Raw genomic sequence first — 21,735 nt, forward strand, 5'->3', positions numbered from 1 at the left:
GTGATTAGATGAAATAAATTTAGTAGGTCTAGCAGATAAACTGAAAATGCAGAAATAGGTTTTGGAGCTTCGGAGTTTTTTTATTGAAGGCAGAATTTTAGGAACCGTTAAAGATCTGAAATATTATACCCCATATTATACTCTGAGTCAGTGTATAAATATGCATTGCATTAATTTAAATGGCAGTTTTTTTTTTTCAAAAATAAATATTACGAAATCTAAAATAATTAACACGAATATTGTGAAAGTAATAACGCAGTGTATTATGAAAAGATATAGAGTAAAATATTTATCTTTAATACCCCTGATGAAATTTCAAGTAAAATCGAAATTTAGATAAATAGTATCTCGAAAATATATCAGAAGGAAACACATAGCAGCTATTTGGTCGGCATATTTGATGGAAATTTCAAAAAAGGCAGAAAGTTTCGCTGAGATTCGAATTCGATATTTCACTCTTGACTCAAAGTAATAAGATCTTTGAAGATTTAGTCATTTTTTATAAAAATCTATATCATACTCAAAAAAAAAAGGATTCAAATTTCAAAGAAAGGGATGTGAGAGAACATACTTCTTGCTCTTTTACGAAACTTTAAGTTGTGAGAACAAACTAAAAAAATGAAATGAAATATGTGGACGATTTACTGAGGTGGAAATTTTCTGTTGACAAGCCAGTATTAAAAATACTTCTTCTTTGTTATATATTATAACAAATTTAGTTCATTCAGAGCCCGTATACAAACAACTATTACTAAACTAGCTGTGCATATGTATATATATGCGTGCTGCGAAACGAGTTACGTAATTAAGAAGGAGAGAAATAACCCAGAATTAATATCCTTCTATAATATTAAATTTGTTAACATATAAAATAGTATAATATATTTCAAAATCATTTCTACCACAACTTGAAATAAAAATAAAATAATATAATAAAGCAAAATCACAAAATAAATAATAATAATATAAAACTGTCTGGTCTTTTCAAGGAGTAGGCGAAAGAATTTTAAACAGAAAATGTTTCTGAATTATAACTGGATAGAAAACAAAATTAGTTTATAAGAGTTAAATTTGAAAGAATTAATTTAAAATAGTTAAAATTACATAAAATAGAATAAATCGATCAAAATAAAAAGTTTTATAGAAATTAAAATGTTTAAGTAAATTTTTAAAATAATCATAAGATTGCTATTACTTGAATTTATTCTTCAAGATATAAATGCTACAAAAGGATATTAATTCCGTATAATTGACCTTTTCTTGCTTCTATATATATTAATTTATGAGATATTCCTCTCGCCTTCGTAGTGCAGTGGTTAGAACGCTCGATGCGTATTCGAGAGGTCCGTGGTTCGAGTCCCGCCGAAGGCGTTGCTCGTTTTTCATCTCACCTGTTTCCAAATAATCTACTGTCTCTACAAATTGCCCTCTTTTTTACTTATATATATATATGTATCTCAATTTTAAATGCGTTTTTATGTTTTTAATTATATTTAAGGATTATGAAAATATAACTGAATAAATTGTTAAAACAAACTGTAGGGTTTTAAAATATCAACAACACAATTATGTAACATATATAAGATAATGCTCTTGATAATGCAGGAAAATGATATCCCTAGAACAGAGCGTATAAATGTGTAATAGCAGATTTATGTGCCACTAATTTTATGAATACTCTTCACGTAAGAGGTAGCAAGTTGCTTTCCAATTCATTTTTCAACAGATTTTCAAACATATGGATTAGAGACAAATTGACGACATTTCTTGCATCGTTTTAGAAGATCACGAAAGTGGAAATCCAGAGAAACTAGGCCAGACTGGAAAATAGATAAGGAATTATATTCAGAAACACAACTGACTTCTCCGGCATATATTTCTGGTGTCCTGCTATACGTTTTCGTTAACAAAAACAACTTTTAAGAGCCAAATTTCTTGCTGCTTTTTTATATTGCTCTTTGACATTTTCGAAAATAAAAATGTTGCTGTAATTCTTTACTACTGATGATCTGAGTACGTTATTTAGTTATTTCTAGGGTCATGAATTTTAAAAAATTAAGCCAAATTCTCGTTTGCGTATAATTTAGTACCACCCACTCAGCAAATGTCCCAGGTCATTGGAAACTAATTTTGCTACTCCCGTACCCTTTGCTTTACTCATAAAGGCACATCGGTATCGCAACCGAAGGGGACGATTCTAGAACGAGCCATTGAGCTATCATGAGCACATTATGACTTGTCACGTGATCTTTGCCTCAGTTTCATTGTCATTCTTAAAATAAGGTGCATGAAAACGTTTTGCCGAGCAACTTATTCTACAAAATTATTAAAACGTAGGGGATTCGTTGTGGGAACTTCCAGTGCAAAATAAATCAAATATACGTAATTGTGAACATTTCACTACCTGGTTGAAAGAAATATGAACAAATATATGTTGAATTCTGCGAAATAAAATGTAATTATCAGCTTTCAATGATTCATTGTTTCAAAATCTGTAGAAACTCTTTAGTCTGTACTTGAAGCCCTTCCCTCGGCTGACATACCAATGTGCATTTATGAGTTCCGCAGCCCATTCAAAGAACACTGCGGGGGATTTAAAACATTTTGACACCCATTGCGCCAAAATTTGCCAAAACAAGTTTGCTGGCCGTATGCCAATAACATAAGGACTATTATCTTGCTTTCTGGACTAGGAACATCTCTGACTGATATACATGTTGACCTCGTCAATTGGTGATCGAATTTGTCCTTTATTTAGCAAGTACGTTAAACACGTATATAAAATATAATAAAATAAATGTATACGCTATATGCAGATGTAAAGATAATTATTAATGTAAATTCATTAACTTCATTTATAGATTTCATGGTGCATTATCCACTTTCCTTTTTAATGATAATTTAATATTGTAAACGTAGACCTGAAATAACTAAACTCTTGAAATATTTGCAATACCGTATTTGCAACAAATCCGTAAATGAAATATATTCACGGGCCGCGTAAAATTTCTTCGGGCGCCAACAGATTGAGATCATTGCTCTACTGCATCCGATATATTATCCAAACGCAATGTTTGCGACCTATTACTTACTCTGGAATTACTAGAATTAATTCACTGTGAAGACTTGCCAGGATTCGGGCCTTGTTTAACAAGGCTTACTACACGTTATATTGCATGAACGCGTTGCCAGAATTCAAAACGATAAAAGGATGCAAATCTGAAGAAAATTTCTCTTTTCAGTGCGAATAGTAAATCTTCCAGGTTTTCAGAAATACATAAATTTTAAGTCTGCCTGCTTAATGTAGTTTAAGTTAATTATGACGTTCATAATCTATGTTTTATAATAGCATTTTCACGTAACGTCAACGTTTTATACAAACTACACTTAAAATGCTAAAAATGTTAGCGTTTAAATTCAGTAATGACCAGGACAGGATTATGCATCATTTATTCTGAATGTAGAAAGTACTTTACAAGGTAAAACTTAAAGTGTTATATAGTTAAAGCAGACTATTTGCAGTTATTTTTAGGTAGTTACAAGTTTATAAAGTAAAGCATTGTTATGCAAATCAATGAAAGTAGCTTCTGATAAATATCCAAAAACATTTGTTTCTTAACTATTCCAAAATTTTCTTTTTTCTTATAAGATTTATAAGCTTTTATTGCATATAGTTCTTAAGAATATTTTCAGAGTATGAAAACCAAATATGTATTAAAAAGGTATTCAAAATTTTATATTATCAGATTGTTTCATTATAGTCGGCATAACAATGTATGAAGCTTAAAAGTAAAATACGAATAATTGTCAGACTTTTGCACACATTGTTCTACTTTAAAGGTATTTTCAGGTACTAATGTAATATGAATTTCCTCCTAAATCCTGTATAGATTTTGGAGGTAAATTTTATTTTAATCTCCCTTCGTTTCCGAAAAATTCGAAAGTTACTTAATAATGGATAAATCTTTTCCTTCTGTTTATTACTGATTTATATTGGATAAATTTGATGCAGCGATAATTTAAATTTATCTAAATTCCTTTAAAGTGAACTTTTTAATAGTTATACATATATTAACAAGAAATCTATAGAATTTAAAGCATCACATTATGAAGTGATATTTATGCATATAACATTCTATCGAGTGATACAATCAAAACGTTGGCGAAGGGGGAGGTACAAGTTCGTCAAGTTTATATGGACTTGCTTGCACAGAGATTTATAACTCTTTATATGACTTAATGACAAATCTGATACTTATGTTTTTATTTGTTACATTTTTAAAACAGTATTATAATCTAAGCAAAGACTCCGATAAACAGAACAGAACATAAGATAAACAGAACTGAGGTTCCATCTCTGATAAGTTATTTCTGTTTAAAGCCGATGTCGAGGCAAGACATCAATAATGATTGCATGAGATATTAAGAGAGAGTGCCCGGCTTCCCATTCCCCAAAGAGATAGCAGTATTTTGCTGTGAAAGAATTATTTCTTTTGAAGATAAATCATGGTCTAGTTATCAAACCCCGTCAGTTATAAAGTAATGCCAAATTGGAAAATTTGGTATATCAGATAGACGAGTGACTTTTAGAAACGCAGCAGATATTACAGACATCCAGGCATTTCATTTAGTGGCGTATTTAATCAACAAATAATAATTAAATCAAAATTGGTGGCTCACAGTGTAACAGGAAAAAACATATATCAAAACTGAAAACTGAAACACAAACTATTTTTATAAAACGACATAATAAAATTAGTGTAATAAACAGCTCAAAATTCTTTGGCTTTTTTCAAGGAGCAGCCGAATCAATAGAGCTACAATTCTGAATTATATCTGGATGATTATAAGTTTATGAAATAATTTAAAAGCAAGTGCAAAGAAAAAAGCAAAAAAAGAAAACGAGCAAAAAATAATTTAGAATAATAACCTAAGGTATAATTAAAAATGTTTTCATAACACCATTACAGAATGCAATAAAATAAAGTATAAATATTTTTAAAAATTAACTCAAAGCTCCAAAGTGATAGTAAGCAAATAAAGCGGTAAAGTAAATAGTATAAAAATAGAATTCTTGAAATTAGAAACCAGGAAAAATTACTGGGCAAATAAAAAGCAGATGGCTAAATTATATTTTTTATAAATGAGGAACCAAAGAAAATACAAAACTGCTATAAAACTGTTGCAAATAAAAAGTAACAATTATTGCAAATAAAAAGGCAAATAAACATTTTTAAGTCAAAATAAAAGGAAACGAAATTAATATACTTTTAAAGGTTATTTATTTAAAAGTAAAGTAAATAAGAAATTTTTAAGATAATTTTTTTCGCAAATGGATTTCTTTACAAATCGGGAAAAAATTGGAAAAATCATATTAAAAAATTAAATGCTTGCTTATAACCTACAATGGGAAATATTTTAAAATACAATAGACTTAAAACTGAGAGAAAGACTTTATTAAATATTAAATTGTATCAATTAAGTAAAAATCGGATGAAATATGAAAAAGAAAAAGTTGTTCCATAATCTCTTTACCAATGCACCACGAGACCGTCAAAAATACTATTGTGAATTATTAAAATGAGTTAGTAGTGGAGGGCAGTTTCACAAAGTGGAAAATAAAAATAAAAATCAAGAACTTACTAGTCGAGCAGTAAGATGCAGCCTTCAAAACTGAAAAATTAACATGGCAGAATGTAAATACAGTCATTAAATTCTGAAATTTTATTATGCAAGTAAAATGGTTTAAAACGTGAAGAAAAAGAGTTGAAGAGCAAAACAAATTATGGAACATTTAAAAAAAGTATGAAAAAAGAAAGAAACTATGAATTGAAAATCAAACAAAGTTTAAATTTAAAATGCTTTTAGATTTTTATAAAAATAATTTGAAAGTTGTGGAAATTTATTATTATTAAGATAAATTTTTTAAAATTAAATTAATGTAAGTGTCTTAAGTATGTATTAAAAGGAATTTTAATAATTATAATCTAAAATCAATTTGTAGGTAATGAGGAGTAGAAAAATTATGAGAAGGAAAAGGGTGAGAAAAAAGTAAATCGACTGGTCTCATATATATATGTATAAATCTATGGATCGAAAATTGTGTACACAGTATTGCTGCTATTCTTAAATAAGAGAACACAGCATGAAAATAGGCCTCTCATCATTAGAATAAAAAATTTCGTACATCAGTATCTCCTAAAACCAATGTTTTTCAAACCAAAATTATAAGCACGTTTTAGGGGATGCCTTCGGGATATTGATGATTTATTACCTTCGCATTCAAAAATAATCGCAAGAACTGTCGCTTACGCAGAATCGCGTCTGAACATAGAATCCTCTTTTATCATTAATTCCACAGCCATATGTGTCAAAAATAAATCGACTTGGCGATGAGTCTGAATTGGATATTGGAGAATGTCCAGTAACTTCTTGAAAATTTTAAATTTTTTTTCAAAGATTCCTTCTGTTGCCAGTGGGATGTTTTGACCAATAGGCTGGCACATCGCCTTGGCTTCGTTTGCGGTAAAAAAATAAGTAATCTAGATATTAGGATCTCGAAAATATAATAAAGTTTGTATTTTCACGAATCTGGTTTTCTTATTCTTTGCTAAGAAGAAAAGAAAATACACTCAGCTTCTTGAACTGTAGACTCTCATTTCCACTGCCCACACATATAACTTGTCAAAATGTTTGCAAGACTTTAAGGCGAATTCTTAAATTTGGCTTATGAGCATTTACGCTGATCAAATTTAAGAAATCTAGCTAAGCCAATGTTTACACTCTTTTAGCGCAATTTTTAAATGTTTTGCAATTTACAATTAAATTATTAAAATTTCTTTTCAAATCTTTAAAAGCATTCATTTCCTAAAGTAACTAAACAAAACGTTTAAAACAAGAAACTTTTGCTTGTAAGCAAAGCAGTGGATTTTCAGTTGAGAGTCTTGTAACAGATTTAAATAATATTAAAATCTTGTAGTTTAAATAATTTAAATAGATGAACATTAAGGTATTTGTGAATGGCAATATTTGAAACCAGACTCGAGTGCCTCGTGCGACTCTCGCACGAAGAATGTAATTTATTTTTAAAATGTTAGAATATGTTTTCTCTTCTTGTTTGTATGTCGCCATTTTGAGTGCTAAATAAAAGTTATTGCTGCGTTCCATCATTGGAGTTGCTTCATTTCGCCAAAGAAGCATCACAGTCTTAATTATTTTGGAGGCACTGACCGAGATCGAATAATCGTGTGTATTTTTATTTTATTAGTTCATCACTGAACATAATATTAGTGATACCGGATTATTACTTAATGTTTATATAGAATTGCTTTATGTTATTAGTTCATCACTGAACGCAATATTAGTGATACCAGATTATTACTTCCTTTTAATATTGAATTGTCTTATTTTATTACCGTATTGGATATTATTTTTAATATTCATTTTAGTTGTCCAGACAGTAGATATATATATTCCTCTATGTTGTTATTCTTATTTTAGTCACCATTAATGCGGTAGAGAGAATGAACTTCATATAATTTAAATATTTCATTTTTGAGGTATACGCATTTAACAGAGTGCATTTAATTTCGTGATTCCTGACTGCATTAATTAATTAAAGTAATTAATTTGAGCTATTTTGAGGAAATATAAAGAACACAGTGTTCGTTAATTTTAAACATAGAAACAATGTCTTACTTGGGAAGAGCTCGTAAGGAAGATTTGCAAAATCTCGCGGCTGAACTGGGAGTTCATGTGACTGAAGATTTGAAAATAGTCGATTTAAAACAGAAAATTGTTGAAAGTAGAGATTATGATGAGGTATTCGTCAAAGGAGTCTTAGACACAATAATAGAAGAACGGAAAGAGAGGGAGAAAAGAGAAAAAGAGAGAGAGGAAAGAGAAGAACGTAGGAGACAGGAAGAAGCAGAAGAGCGGAGAAGGAACGAACAGTATGAATTAGAGAGATTAAGACTTGAAGCAGAGACAAAGTCTCAAAATACCGGGCAGATCCGGCCGAAAACGGAGCTGCGTCACCTTATGCAGAAATTCGATGACAAGAAAGGAGATATCAGTCTATATTTGCTATTGTTTGAAAGGCAAGCAGAATGGGCTAAAATTGATAAGGAAGAATTTGTATCTCATTTACTAGAACTACTTCCTTACGAAGTAACCCAGTTAATAGCTAGAGAACCCTCCGATAAAGCTAAAGACTATGAACACGTGAAAAATTTATTGTTAAGACGGTTTAATCTATGCCCGGAAAAGTTTAGGCAGAAAATTATGAAACATCAAAAAAGTACTGAATCCACATGGGTGGATTTCAATTATGAAATAGAAAATTATTGCAAAGAATGGGTGACTGGTCTAGGAGTTAAGACTTTTGATCAGTTGCTATATTTGATAGTGCTTGACCAACTTAAACGTCGAGTTCCTCCTGAAATTCGAGATCATTTTCTTGATGAATGGGTAGACATGATTTCATCTAAAAAATTAGCTGAAAAACTTGATGCCTATGAAAACGCTTGGGGAAACTTTCAAAAAAGGCCTGTAGTGGATCGGCAGAAAGAAAGATACAATGCACTAACTCAAGGTAAATTGAGTTCAGATAATAAAAATAAAACTGAAAAAAAATTGTCATCAGGATTTAATTCACAAAACTTGTTTCATAGACCTAGAATTCCACATCCAGATGATAAATATGAAAAACGAAAAACGCCACAATGCTATCAGTGTGGGTCCTATCAACATTTAAGGCCCCAATGTCCAAAACTTAAGAATAGTACTGAATCTCCTGCTAATCTCAACAGAATTAGTGCAAAACCAGAGGATAAATTTCTATTACCTTATACTAGTATGGGTTACGTAAATGGTCATAAAATTCCTATATTAAGGGATTCAGGTGCTAGTATTGATATAGTTTGTCGCAAATACATCACGCCAGAAATGCTGACAGGTGAAAATGTGTGGGTGCAACAGCCATTAGATTTGAATCCAACCTGTTTACCATTGGCTGAGATCGAACTAAATTGCGATCTTGGGCGAGTAATAACTAAGGCTGCCATTATTAGAAATGAACTCGACAAAGGAAGGTATTTATTAGGCAATCGAACTTTTGCACTGTTGAATAAACAAGGAAAGGAACCTGATAGTTGTCCTCACCAGGTTAATGCTGTCTCTACTAGAGCTCAAAAGAAAAGAGAAATAGCCAAAGAGAAGATCTTGGAACGATGAAGGAAGAAAATAAAGCATCCAGAGATGTTTTTGAAGAAGAAGATAATTTACCGGAGCTAAATTCGGAAGGTGAAACTCTCATGAAACTGGTAAACATTGACTCAGAAGAAATTGCACAACTTCACCTTGCTGATAAGGAACTGTCTAAAATCATCCAAGAAGTTAAAGAAGGTACATGCAAAAATGAGAACTATAGCCTGACAGGAAAAGAACTTTTAGTTAAAAAAACGACGAATAAAATGGGCTTTGAAAGACAGCTTGTCGTTATACCTGAAAAACTCAAGCCGTCAATTATAAAGATGTGCCACGAAGGAACTTCTGGACATTTGGGTGTCAAAAAGACCAAAGACAGACTTGCTAGATAATTTTACTGGACGAGGTGTTACAAAGAAACTGAAGATTTTGTAAGAACCTGTGATGCGTGTCAGCGCGCTGGAAAAGGAAATGACAAAAAGAAGGCTCCAATGACATTAGTACCAGTAATTTCCGAAATATTCACTAAAATAAATGTCGATGCTGTTGGTCCGCTACCTATTTCAAAGACTGGAAAAAATATATTATTACAGCTCTGTGTATGTCGTCCAAATATCCAGATGCTGTTGCGGTGACAGACATTTCTTCGCCATCTGTGATTGATGCTTTCTTACAGGTTTTCAGTCGTATGGGTTTCCCAAAAGTGATCCAAACAGATCAGGGGACCTCTTTCGTCAGTGCTTTGACGGAGGAATTTTTGGAGCGTTTCGGAATTAAACATGTAACAAGCTCTGTGTATCATCCGCAGAGTAATCCCGTTGAGCGATTCCATAGAACGCTAAAAAGGGTGTTAAGAGTCGTATGCATAAGAGCGACTTCTGATTGGGAGAATTATCTACCATCAGTTCTTTTTGCTCTCAGAGCAGTCACACACGAAAGCACTGGTTTCACACCAGCAGAATTAGTTCATGGCAAAAAACTACGAACGCCAGTCACTTTACTTTATGAGCAGTGGCTAGAACCGATTGAAGAAAGTAATAATGTTGTCAGTTACGTTTTCGAACTTATTAATCGAATGAAGAAATGCCAAGAACTTGCCGTGGAAAACATGAAAGAAGCTCAACAACGGAGGAAAACATGGTACGATCGAAACGCAGTGAAAAGAGAATTTACTAGAGGAGATTTAGTTCTTGTTTTATCAACGAATCGTCAAAATAAACTAGAAGTACAGTGGAAAGGACCTGGAAAAATAGAGCAGAAAATTTCAGAAACCAATTATATTGTAAGTTTCGAGGAACAAAATGAGCCAAATCAAGTATATCACATTAACATGCTTAAACCATATTACAAAAGACCAGAAATGATTAATATGATAATTGAAGTGGAAGGAGACTTAGAAATGGACATTCCTCGTTTACCTTCCAATCCAAGTATATTCAATTTTTCGGACATCATAGAGGAGAATGAACTCGAGAAAAGGTTGAAATCCGAGCAAATAGAAGATTTACGAAAGATTTTATGGAAATATTCTGGTTGTTTTTCAAATAATCCTGGACTAACAAACTTAGTTTGTCACGATATTGAGCTATAAATAACGAACCAATACAAACAAAGCCATAAAGACTGTCACCCCGACAGACTGAAATTCTCAAAAGGGAAATACAGAAAATGCTCGATATTAAAATTATAGAGCCGGGAGAATCGGACTATACATCTCCCATGATTTTGATAGAATCTTCATCAAAAGATCCTCGGCCTTGTATTGATTATCGTAAACTCAATGCTGTTACTAAAACTGAATACTATCCTTTGCCTAATATTGAAGAACGTATCGAAACTGTAGCAAAAGCAAAATATATTACCCTATTAGATTTATCTAGAGGCTACTGGCAAATTCCGTTAACAAAAAGAGCCCAAAGATATGCAACATTTGTAACTAGTTTTGGAACTTTCAGGCCTCTACGTTTACCCTTTGGATTAAAAAATGCCCCATATTTTTTTAGCAAAGTTATGACTAAAGTCCTGGCTGGATGCGAAGGTTTCGCTGTACCATACCTGGATGACATTGCCATTTACTCAGAAAACTGGAAAGAGCACCTTAAAAACTTAACTTCTGTTCTAGAGAGAATACAGAAAGCAAATTTACGACTAAAACCATCAAAATGTAAATTTGCACAAGATCAAGTGAGATACCTAGGCCATGTTGTGGGACAAGGACAACGAACCCCGGATGAAGTAAAGATCCTGGCTGTAAAGGAGTATCCTACGCCTAAAACTAAAACAGAAGTACGTGCTTTCTTAGGACTGGTAGGGTATTATCGCCAGTACATACCGAGATTTTCGGAAATTGCTTCACCCCTCACGGACGCTTTGAAGGGGGTAACAAAAAAAGGAAATATACAATGGTCTGAAATATGTGACAAAGCTTTTAAAAATTTAAAAGAGTTGCTATGCAAGAAACCAATTCTGTATGCTCCCGACTTTGATAAAAGGTTTATTATACAAACCGATGCCTCAGACAATGGCATGGGTACTATGCCAATTAGATGATGAACAACGTGAACATCCTATCTTGTATATAAGCAAAAAATTTACTAAGTTTGAAATGAATTATTGTACTACTGAAAAGGAGTGCGCTGCTATCATCTACGCTATCAAGAAACTGCATTTTTATCTGGATGGTCAACAAGAATTCTTGATTCAAACTGATCATAATCCTTTGGTCTGGCTACAATCCAACGCAAATGTAACTCTAGATTGATGCGCTGGGCACTTTCATTACAACCTTATAATTTTAAGGTCATTCATCGCAAAGGATCTTTGCACAAGAACGTAGATGTTCTGAGTAGAATTAAGTAATGTAATAACTCTTAGTGTATGTAACCACGTTCAGGATTTATTTATTTATTTAATGTATACTCAACTCATGTATTTGAACGTTCTCCATTTTTTTTTCTTCCTATTTAAATGTGGTGTAAAAATATTTGTTTAAAACTTAAAATTTTCGGCCTGAAAATTTGGAAACTTATGAGAGAAGTTATCTTTTCTCTTTAAGCATTTGAGCAAGCTGAGCTTATAAACTTTTGAAATTTACAGAACTTTTCCCATCGGTAAAAGTCTCTCCGTTGGGGGAGAGGTTGTAACAGATTTAAATAATATTAAAATCTTGTAGTTTAAATAATTTAAATAGATGAACATTAAGGTATTTGTGAATGGCAATATTTGAAACCAGACTCGAGTGCCTCGTGCGACTCTCGCACGAAGAATGTAATTTATTTTTAAAATGTTAGAATATGTTTTCTCTTCTTGTTTGTATGTCGCCATTTTGAGTGCTAAATAAAAGTTATTGCTGCGTTCCATCATTGGAGTTGCTTCATTTCGCCAAAGAAGTATTACAGTCTATGTATGTAACATGCTTAAATACGTTTACGAAAATATAGTGTGAACTCATAAACAGTAACTGAGCGCTAGTCTAATCTTAACTTACATTCACTTACGTGTTACATATTTACATACATTACAGAATGCGTTGTAATTACTCGGTGATGATTTGACGTTTGCCATTTAGACTCCTTTTTAAATCACATTTACAAAATAATAATTTATTTTTAAAATTTATTTATTTATAAATTTCTGACTTCTGAATAATGCTTAAATACTAAGTATTCCTGAGATTAAATCTTAAAATGCACATAGCTGATGACGTCTTTTTTTCCCTTTTCCTAGCCACAGAAGCAAATCGTAAGGCTTGAGAAAGTGACTGCAGCAAATGAAAGGGTGCTCAAAGGTATTTCCATTGTTTACTAAAAGTATCTTCAAAATGTCAGTGCATTACGGCATTTTCTAAAAATGTTTTAATAAATTTTCCTTTGCTATTTTGTAATTATATGATCTGAGAGAAAACATTTTAACCTCGATGGCTGCTAAATATTGAAAAAGTAGTACTATATAAAATTTTTATCAAGTATTAAATTTTACAGTTTGAGTGTGAGATTAAAGCGCTCGCTTTTATCTTCAATTGTGACATGAACATAAAATTATTTAAAAATGTGTATCAAAGTTATTATCTGTAAAGGAATAAGTGTACCTATTCCTATATTGTCCCATGCACACCTTTCACTATTGCCGTAAATCAACCTCCATTCCCTACTTTTCCAAAACTCGAAACTTTTTTCAGTGATTTAGATACAATAACATGCCGAACAAGTAATAATTTAGAAAATCAGCGTTAAATTTCATATTTTCACAGGCTTCCACAGTATTTCACAGTATTCTATCCGCCATCTTGTAGTACTTACTCAGTTGATTCAAGCATTGGAAAATATCGCTAAATAGGTTAGTATTTGCACCCATACTTCATCCTAAAAAAAGTTTGTGAAAACTTTTTTGTCGTCTTGTTGAAAACGTATGCATTTCCTCCTTTAGTTAAAAAACCCTATTAAAAACTCTGCCTCTACTTAGCCATCGTATTTCAATGTATAAAAGTAGATTTCAGTGCTGTTTATTCATGTTTCTACAGAGAATTTCCAAAGTTCTAGAGTGAAGTGACTTTCATTTAATGAAGATTATCATTTTTACCATACCTCTTGTAATTCATTGTAAGATTTTGATATTCGCACTTCTCTGTGATTAAAAGAGTGTGTGCAAATATCATTGGAGTTTTTTCTTTCTTGTATGAAAGTAACAAAGCGTTAAATGGAGCCAACTATGGAAGCGGCACCATCCATATTAATAACAATGCAACTCTTCTAAGAAAGTGTTTTGTTTCCTTCCAGGTACGCAGATAAAATATTAAATATATATACTCTCTTGCTTGTCTCCAGTAATGTTTTAGAACAGAGGACATTTTCTTGAATTTTTCTCTCAATAATAAATCTTACGAAAGCTAGAACATAACATTTGTTGGTTAAATCTGTTGGAAAAATTGAAATTTTTGAATTTATTACAAAATTATTTTCAACATCATGTGACATATATTTGCTTCATCAAATTTCTGCATTGTTCAAAAGTGGAATAATTTTCAGTTTTCCTTACTACATCTTCTTATAACGTTTCACACACTGTAAATTTACATGCCGGCATTATCAGATTGTCACCAATTGTATGATTTTTCCTTTTCTGTACTATAACCTCTACTACCAAACAACTTGATTCCTGAGTTTTTTCATTAACTTTTAATGTGTTTACAGAAGCTGTACTTTGTTTATCTTGAGATTTTAAAACACTTTTAAACTAATAATTTTTGAATGCTTTTGAACGACGCGAATGAAGAATTAACTTAAACTATTTTATGACAAATAGTAAAAGATTGCGTCGGTATATCAAGCGCAGCCATCACATTGATTAAAATCGAAGTTTTATGTAATAAGAAATTTGTTTCCGAAATATGTTATATTTGTAAAATAACAGTAGCAGTATTAAAACATAAATGTAATAAATATTTTTCCCTCATAACTGTTGTTTATATCCTTAGCTTAATGTTATCTTTAAGTCATTTATGTGCAATTATTTGTATTTTGATTATGTTGCATGCTGTATATTATAGAGAAAATATAAGAAGGTTGAATAAGGAAACCATTCTTTTAAAAGAATTCGAAGCAAGAAAAGGAGTGGTGTATGATTACAATGTTTTCAGACGAGTTCCTGTTAGTTTAGCTATACATCACCATGCAAGACCTTTAAAGGCATTGTCTATTTATGCCACATGCGAAATTCTCAAAAATAAATTAACAAAATAAATATATATTTTTTTAAAATTTTCCTGACACTTATTCATTTTTAAAGCTTTCTCATTTCTTAGTCACCTCATTCTACTTCCATAATATAGCGCGGAACATTTCCTAAGAACGCTGTAGCAGGGACCCAGAATTATTAAGATGTTGTTCGTAATTGTTTGGGCTGGAATTCATTGGGTTATTAAGCTGGGCGTACGCAGCATATAATTAAATTCACAAGATATACATACATAAACTAGTGAATCATACTGTAATTAATATAAATATTCCTATTGTATAATTTGATATATAAGGCATTAATAGAGAAATTATTTTAAGTTAATGTTACAATCTATTTAATATCCGAAAGTTTTTAGCAAATCATTCATTGCCTTTTGACTACTGACAAAATTATTTCCACATTTATGCATTAAAAAGCCTTTATTGCGTATTCATTCTCGGATGGCTATCTGAGCTCACCGCTTAGGGGAATAACAGCTGTTGACTCCTTTCATGTATCAAACACACTAATATGTAATTACTGGATTTGGCTGATACATTTTATCAACATCCAAGGACTAATTAAATACCTGTATTCCAAGCGCAATTTCTGTCTAATTAAATTGTATAGACATACTTTAATTGAATATCGAGGCAATACAAGAGCATGTCTTACAAGTGAGAATGTTTTGAGAGCAAAATCTCTTGGGACAGCTTTGAATTAAAATATAGCGTCAGTGATAAGAAACGCCACATAGCATTTACACTTGTTTGTTAAGCAGAGCAAATGATATCGGCATGGTATTTAATTTAAATTATTATATACAAGAACATTATATTAATAAATTTGGTTTGAAATATATAATAAATATGTGCTGTTCTTTTACGTTGTATCAATCTCTAATGTTACACAGGTTGAAGTTTCTTTTTTATATTAATATTTTATAGCTGTTAGACAATGTCATGTATTCCGGGCTAAATAAGCTAGGTACGAAGCCTAGAGAAAAGCAGTACCAAAAACTGCTCCTGTAAAGTAAATGCGCTTGGAAACAAATCTTATCGTTACTGCTAATACTTCTAACTTACTATAGAAAAACAGTATCATAGACATATTTTTACTTTAGGATAAGCGAGCCAGGAATGGATCCTAGGCGAACGAAAAAGGCTGCATGGTCGATTTTTGTAGTTTTTCCCATGTGTAAAATGAATACCAGACAGTTTCTATTAGAAAGACCTTCACGAAGGCATCCCCATTCAATACGCAGATAGCCCTCGTGACTTTTTCATATTCAAACAATTTAATATAGCGCAGCTCAGAGACTTCTGATCTATACTACTTAAAGCAAAGACTCAGCTATTTCAGTTTTATGACAACGTGTGGGTAAAAGTTTTATGACAACGTGTGGGTTTATGACAACGTGTGACAACGTGAGGAAAAAGAGATTTTGTGACTATGCAGGGTCTCTAAGTCGCAGTCTCGTACGAGAAAAAAAAATGACCTAGATTCCGTCAACATGTTTAATTGTAAAAGCACACTGTTTCTTTGCTTGTGTTCGAGCCCATTTATATTATTTTCGTTCTGCTCTCGCATATAATACTTAATTTTTTAAAAATTTTATTACTTTTTTTATTAAAAGGATTTTTGCGGGAAAACGACATGTTTTTAAAGTTACTTTTCTTGCTTCTTTCCAATAACATGCTAGAATAAGATTGGTTTAAGAAATTTAAATTATTTAGATGCCACTTGTGACAAGCATAAGAAGTGTTTAGTTTCATGAAAGCGTATACTGCTTTTGAGCATTTAGACAGAAAAGAACTCGTCATTCTTTAAATATGAAAATGAGAGTAAATCAGGGATAATGTTAAAAATTAGGAACATTCTGTAGATGTAATTGATGTATTTCATTTCATCTGGAACAAGAATGAGTATTTAGAGCTCATACAAAATTTGAAAACTTATGAAAGTATATCATATTGAAAATTTCAGCTATTTACGATAAAATTCTTAATCATTTCAGTACGAACTCTATTTTTAGAGGTATATAATTTGCACTAAATACCATATTTCCTCGCCTATTTCCCTCCTCCCCCCCCTTTTTTTTTTTTTTTTTTTTTTTTTTTGTACTCATGTTATCGGCCAAAAATAGAGACAGGTGGAGAAGACAAGTTTAATTTACTAAGAAAACAACAAATAAATAAAAAGTAATCATGGATAAACTGCAGGTAGCTATGATAACAATAAATCTTTAAAACAAACCTACATTCCAGAATACATAGTGATATTAATTACAATAGCTGATAAAATAATTTCATTTTTAATTCCATGTAAATTGAATGTCACTGATTATTACTGTTTCTCTGCTATTCCCTAAGCCTCAAATAATGCATAAAAATTAAAGAAGGAGAATATCCGAATGGATCGAAATCTTAAACTGAATGTCAGTCTGTGTTTGCTTTACTGCGATGGGTTGATTTTTGTATTAGGCTGCCATAAAGTTCAATAGTAAGAAGGGAAAGGGTCAGCATGGCCTTAGCAGGTTTATTTCGATGGTTTGCCTTTGTCAGTAAAACGAAACAAATTATGTGGATGAAAACGTTTTAAAACTTTCGGGAGCTTATTTTCTGAAAGCAGTGAAAAAACAGAAAATTACACAAATGATTTAAAACTTTTGAAAGTCTGGCACTAAAAGACTAAGGGTAAAATCCCCGGTTCAGTGTTTATCATACTGAGGTATGTCATTCCAGTTGTATATTATATTGAGGAATATCAGAAAATGAATTATTTATTATTCTGATGCATGTCAATAGTGAAGGAAGTTATTGTAAGCTTTATTCGCAATTTTTGTAACATCTTGAGCTAGGACAAAACTAGCAAGGAATTAAAACTATAAAATAATTAGATTTCACAAAAATAAGTAAACTGGAGGAATTTGCATATTTTTCAACAATAAAATGTATCCTTATTAAAGTGAAAACTTAATTATATAAAACATTTCACTGAGATGTTAGACCTAATTTCTCTCAAACCGAAAAGAGAATGGAATCCATAGAATAAATTATCGAGATTTTCTGAAAATAAGTGCATAAATGCACTATGTGAATTAATTTTCTAACAATAGTTCAAGAATAACTTATTAGACCTATTTATATATTTTGCATGGATGGATGATAACACTTAGTTTGACTTGTTTGCGTATAGAATAGTTACAAATCCTAACAGACGTTAAGGTCACTCATTGTGTCTGACATTAACTACAAAGTCTTGATTTTAAAATAACGTTTTTATGTAAACACAAACACTGGACAGAAATGCACTTCTTTTGCTAACAATATCAGCCACCACTTATGGTGATGTAACTAAATAATCAAATTAAATTTAATACGCACATTAGTAGTTGGAGACTACACAAGTTCACTTAAATCTAAGCTGACTCTAATTGGAGCTAACTCTACATGGAGCATCAAAATAAATGTCAGCAGCAAGTCTCAAAATCAAATAATTTCAAACTTATCTGAGCTGGCAGGAACTACGTAACATGGCCACGAGGGGCAGAAACACCTTCTGTCTTACAATCCAAAAACCTCAGCTTACTCTCCCTCGTAAATTACATTCTGGTTAGGAAACGGAAAGGGGAAATTATAATAAAGATCTAAATCGTAATAACTGGTTAGTTTTAAATAATAACCCTACAATTTGAATCAGAAACATAATCAGTGACTGAAAAATATCAACATTTAGAATTGAAAAACGGTATTATACTGAAAGGAAAGGACTGAGATATTCAGGATTTTAATCTCAAGCTAAACATCTGCAGTCAGAGCTACTGTATTTGTTGGAGTATTTCTCCTTCTTGTGTATTACCTTGAAATAATTGATTCATGCTTCAGTATTTCTGAATTTTTCGCATAATTTTCAACTTACTACCTGAAATCAAGAAACAGATATTTCCAGAAGAATGATCTGTTTACGGAATTTTTCTAAAGGATATTCTTTGTAAATGCACTTCGCGATCGTTGACTCAATTCTAAAATCCTATATAAGATCATTTATCCCTTGTCTCATGGAAACAAAGGGAAAAGGATACAAGCGAGACAGAGTATAAAGATATTTCTTCTCTGGGGATCAGTCTCTGAGAGGTGTTGAGATGAGAGTATAAGATGTCTTTTATTCCGTAGGAGAGGAATATCACTTATTACACATCTCATTTTCTCTCTCTGTGGTCCATTTCCAACCACTAGTTACAATGGGCTGCTTTAGGCATTGAGGGTATAGTTTAAAATTCCCCCCCCCCCTGTACTTCTATTGCTATAAGTCTTTAATAGCAATAAAAATAACCACCAGATTTGAATTACGTAGCTTTACGAGAAATTTTGCTTTTGCTTCAATCTAAGGGATGGATAGCTTTGTGCAAACACGGAAATTTAAAAATAAAGATATTGAAGACTAATTAAGCTTAATATTAGCCCGTCTACGATCATACACTGTTTTAATGTGTACGCGCTTGTTTTACCTCTGTCTTCAGAAACGGTGTCTGCCGCGTAAATTTTCCCTTTTGATTTTCAAGTAGTAAAATTAAAGTAAGAAGGGAGAAATTGTGCGATGTACAAAAAAATGAGCATTTTGCTTTTCTTTTGCTGATACACGTACTTTTTACTCCTAAAAGTTTCCAACACTGAGCGTATTTTAGAAGAATTATCCATAATCTTTAAATCAAGGTTTCTCAATTTTTTTAAAATTTGTTGTTTGTTGGCAAGTTGAAGTTTTTTAAGACATGTTTCTTTATACGAGATTTTATTTGATTAAACTTCAGATCTGGAATATTTTTATAAAGGAATTTACAGAAAGAGCCAAATTAGCCCAGATGCATGTAAAACATTTTAAAAATATTAAGCATAAATATAAATATATAAATAAATCTTATAACATGCAAACTTCGTAAGAAATACATAACATTATTTATGCAAACTAAACATTAGTATTTACTTATTTATTACCATACAAAATTTTTTAAATGTGCCAGTAACACTCAATAATTATTATAACTCGAATGTTTCTTTTAGTGGACCTGAACCTCTGCTTTAAGAAAGCAAGGGTTCAGGTCCACTAAAAAAAAGTCACAAGGAAGCCTAATTTTTTAAGTGTAAAATATAATTTTTAGTTTACTCCTTTCAGTGGCACCTGTAACACATTTACTTTTGGAAAGAAAAAAATAATTTATTTTCTTCGGCTTTTACACAATGTGTTTAAGTACTTGTTTTATGTACAATAAAAATGATATTTTATAGGAACTGAAAGTGATTCTTCCATGAGCTTTCGTAATATAAAGAATAACGCGATCAACTCGCAGTTTTCGGTTTCGCGGATGAGCACAGTAATCCTCAAGTTACCCTCAAGTAATTAATCCTCATGTTATTAAAATTATGTCATATCCTCGTGTTTTGTCAGTTATAAAATTGAGCTACATATTCACACTGGACATTCTGTGGTTTTTACCCTTTCTGAGGGGTTATCAGATTTTAGAAAATCGTTGAGGCTAAGCAGATTCGGTTTTAAATTTTTAATATTTTCTGAAATTTTTATATTTAATAGGTCTAAATATATTTCCAGAAATTTTGTTCTATTTGATATTTCTAATTATTTGAAGAGGCAGATGAGACTGATTCCTTTTTGCTTCTTAGTAAGTTCCTTCTATAGTTTTTCTATTTTCTGTAAACTTCTTTGCCTAAAAATTAATTTTTTATTTGTATACTTATCATTTATTACAGTGGCACTAGATTAAATTTTCAGAAATAATTGCTGATGCTTCACAAAATACTTCCCTTCGACCGAAATTTGAGACCGAATCTCTGTTTCGCAGGCGTTCTGGATTTACGAAAGTAGTTATTCTAGATAAACATCTCGACAAGTTGAATGAAGCGTAAATCAAATGAGTTTCTAGTGAAATAGAATATTTGATGTTTAAAATATTACACGCTACTTTTACGATGAAAGCTGAGAAGGTACTTATACAGTTAGACAGGAGCATTCAATATAAAGTTCATCGAACGTGTTGATAATTTCATTCAATTTTCTGGATGTTTGAAATGGTTCTAAATGTGACAAGCAAATTCTACATGCAAATACTATACTAGCCTACAATATTATATATGTCTGAAAATACACTGAGCCTGAAGATCGAGTAAATTGTTAGATGGTTGAGAATGATGCCGTAGTAAAGTTATCAATCTGAGTGTGCTGAAGTGAACGTCTAGAACACTCCGTAGGAGACACTGAGGCACCCACTGAGGCCAAAATACAAGTTTAAAAAAACAAATATGTATACTTTCATATGTTTTCGCACTTTGCAGTATATTACGTGGTACTATTAGTATTCAGAAGAATGAACTCAAATATATGGTAAGTGGCGGCATTAAAGTTTACTAATGTTATGTGAAAGACTGAATAGTTAAGATATTCATTGAAAAAACACTTCTTGTGTTTTCAATCGATAATGCGGCAGCCATCCGCTGGAGTTAGCTAGCGTTTCTACCAAAAGCTCAGTACTGTCTTACAACTCTATGCGTTTGGCAAATTCGCTGGGTCTACCCTTGTGATGCAAACCATATATGTGTACCTAAAGATGGGAATTGATCGGCCAGTTATTGGTAAAAGCTTCAGAGAAGGAGGACATGCAATATGTTCAGAAAACACAATTATGTGCATTACATTACTTCTTCATGACTGAAATGTCCAGCTTTTTATAAGAGTGATGATTTTGAAAACTGAATATGTGAGTTGACATATAAAAACAAAAACAAAGAAAAAATTAAAACT

At 31.6% G+C, this 21,735-nt stretch overlaps 1 protein-coding gene across 6 annotated transcripts in view; it reads left to right on the forward strand.

The window, feature by feature from the left end:
- Window positions 1-21,735, forward strand: part of LOC118184495 (orexin receptor type 2-like) — a 590,403-nt gene that overhangs the window by 194,237 nt on the left and 374,431 nt on the right. For all 6 annotated transcript variants that reach the window (XM_085820672.1, XM_085820676.1, XM_085820674.1 and 3 more), the window contains one exon: window positions 12,934-12,994. The gene's annotated coding sequence lies outside the window, so the exon portion shown is untranslated. The remainder of the gene's footprint in view (window positions 1-12,933; window positions 12,995-21,735) is intronic.

Source organism: Stegodyphus dumicola, chromosome 7 (genome assembly GCF_044657685.1).
Source record: "Stegodyphus dumicola isolate Sdum_Otavi_A_Nest chromosome 7, ASM4465768v1".
Lineage (NCBI taxonomy): Eukaryota > Metazoa > Arthropoda > Arachnida > Araneae > Eresidae > Stegodyphus > Stegodyphus dumicola.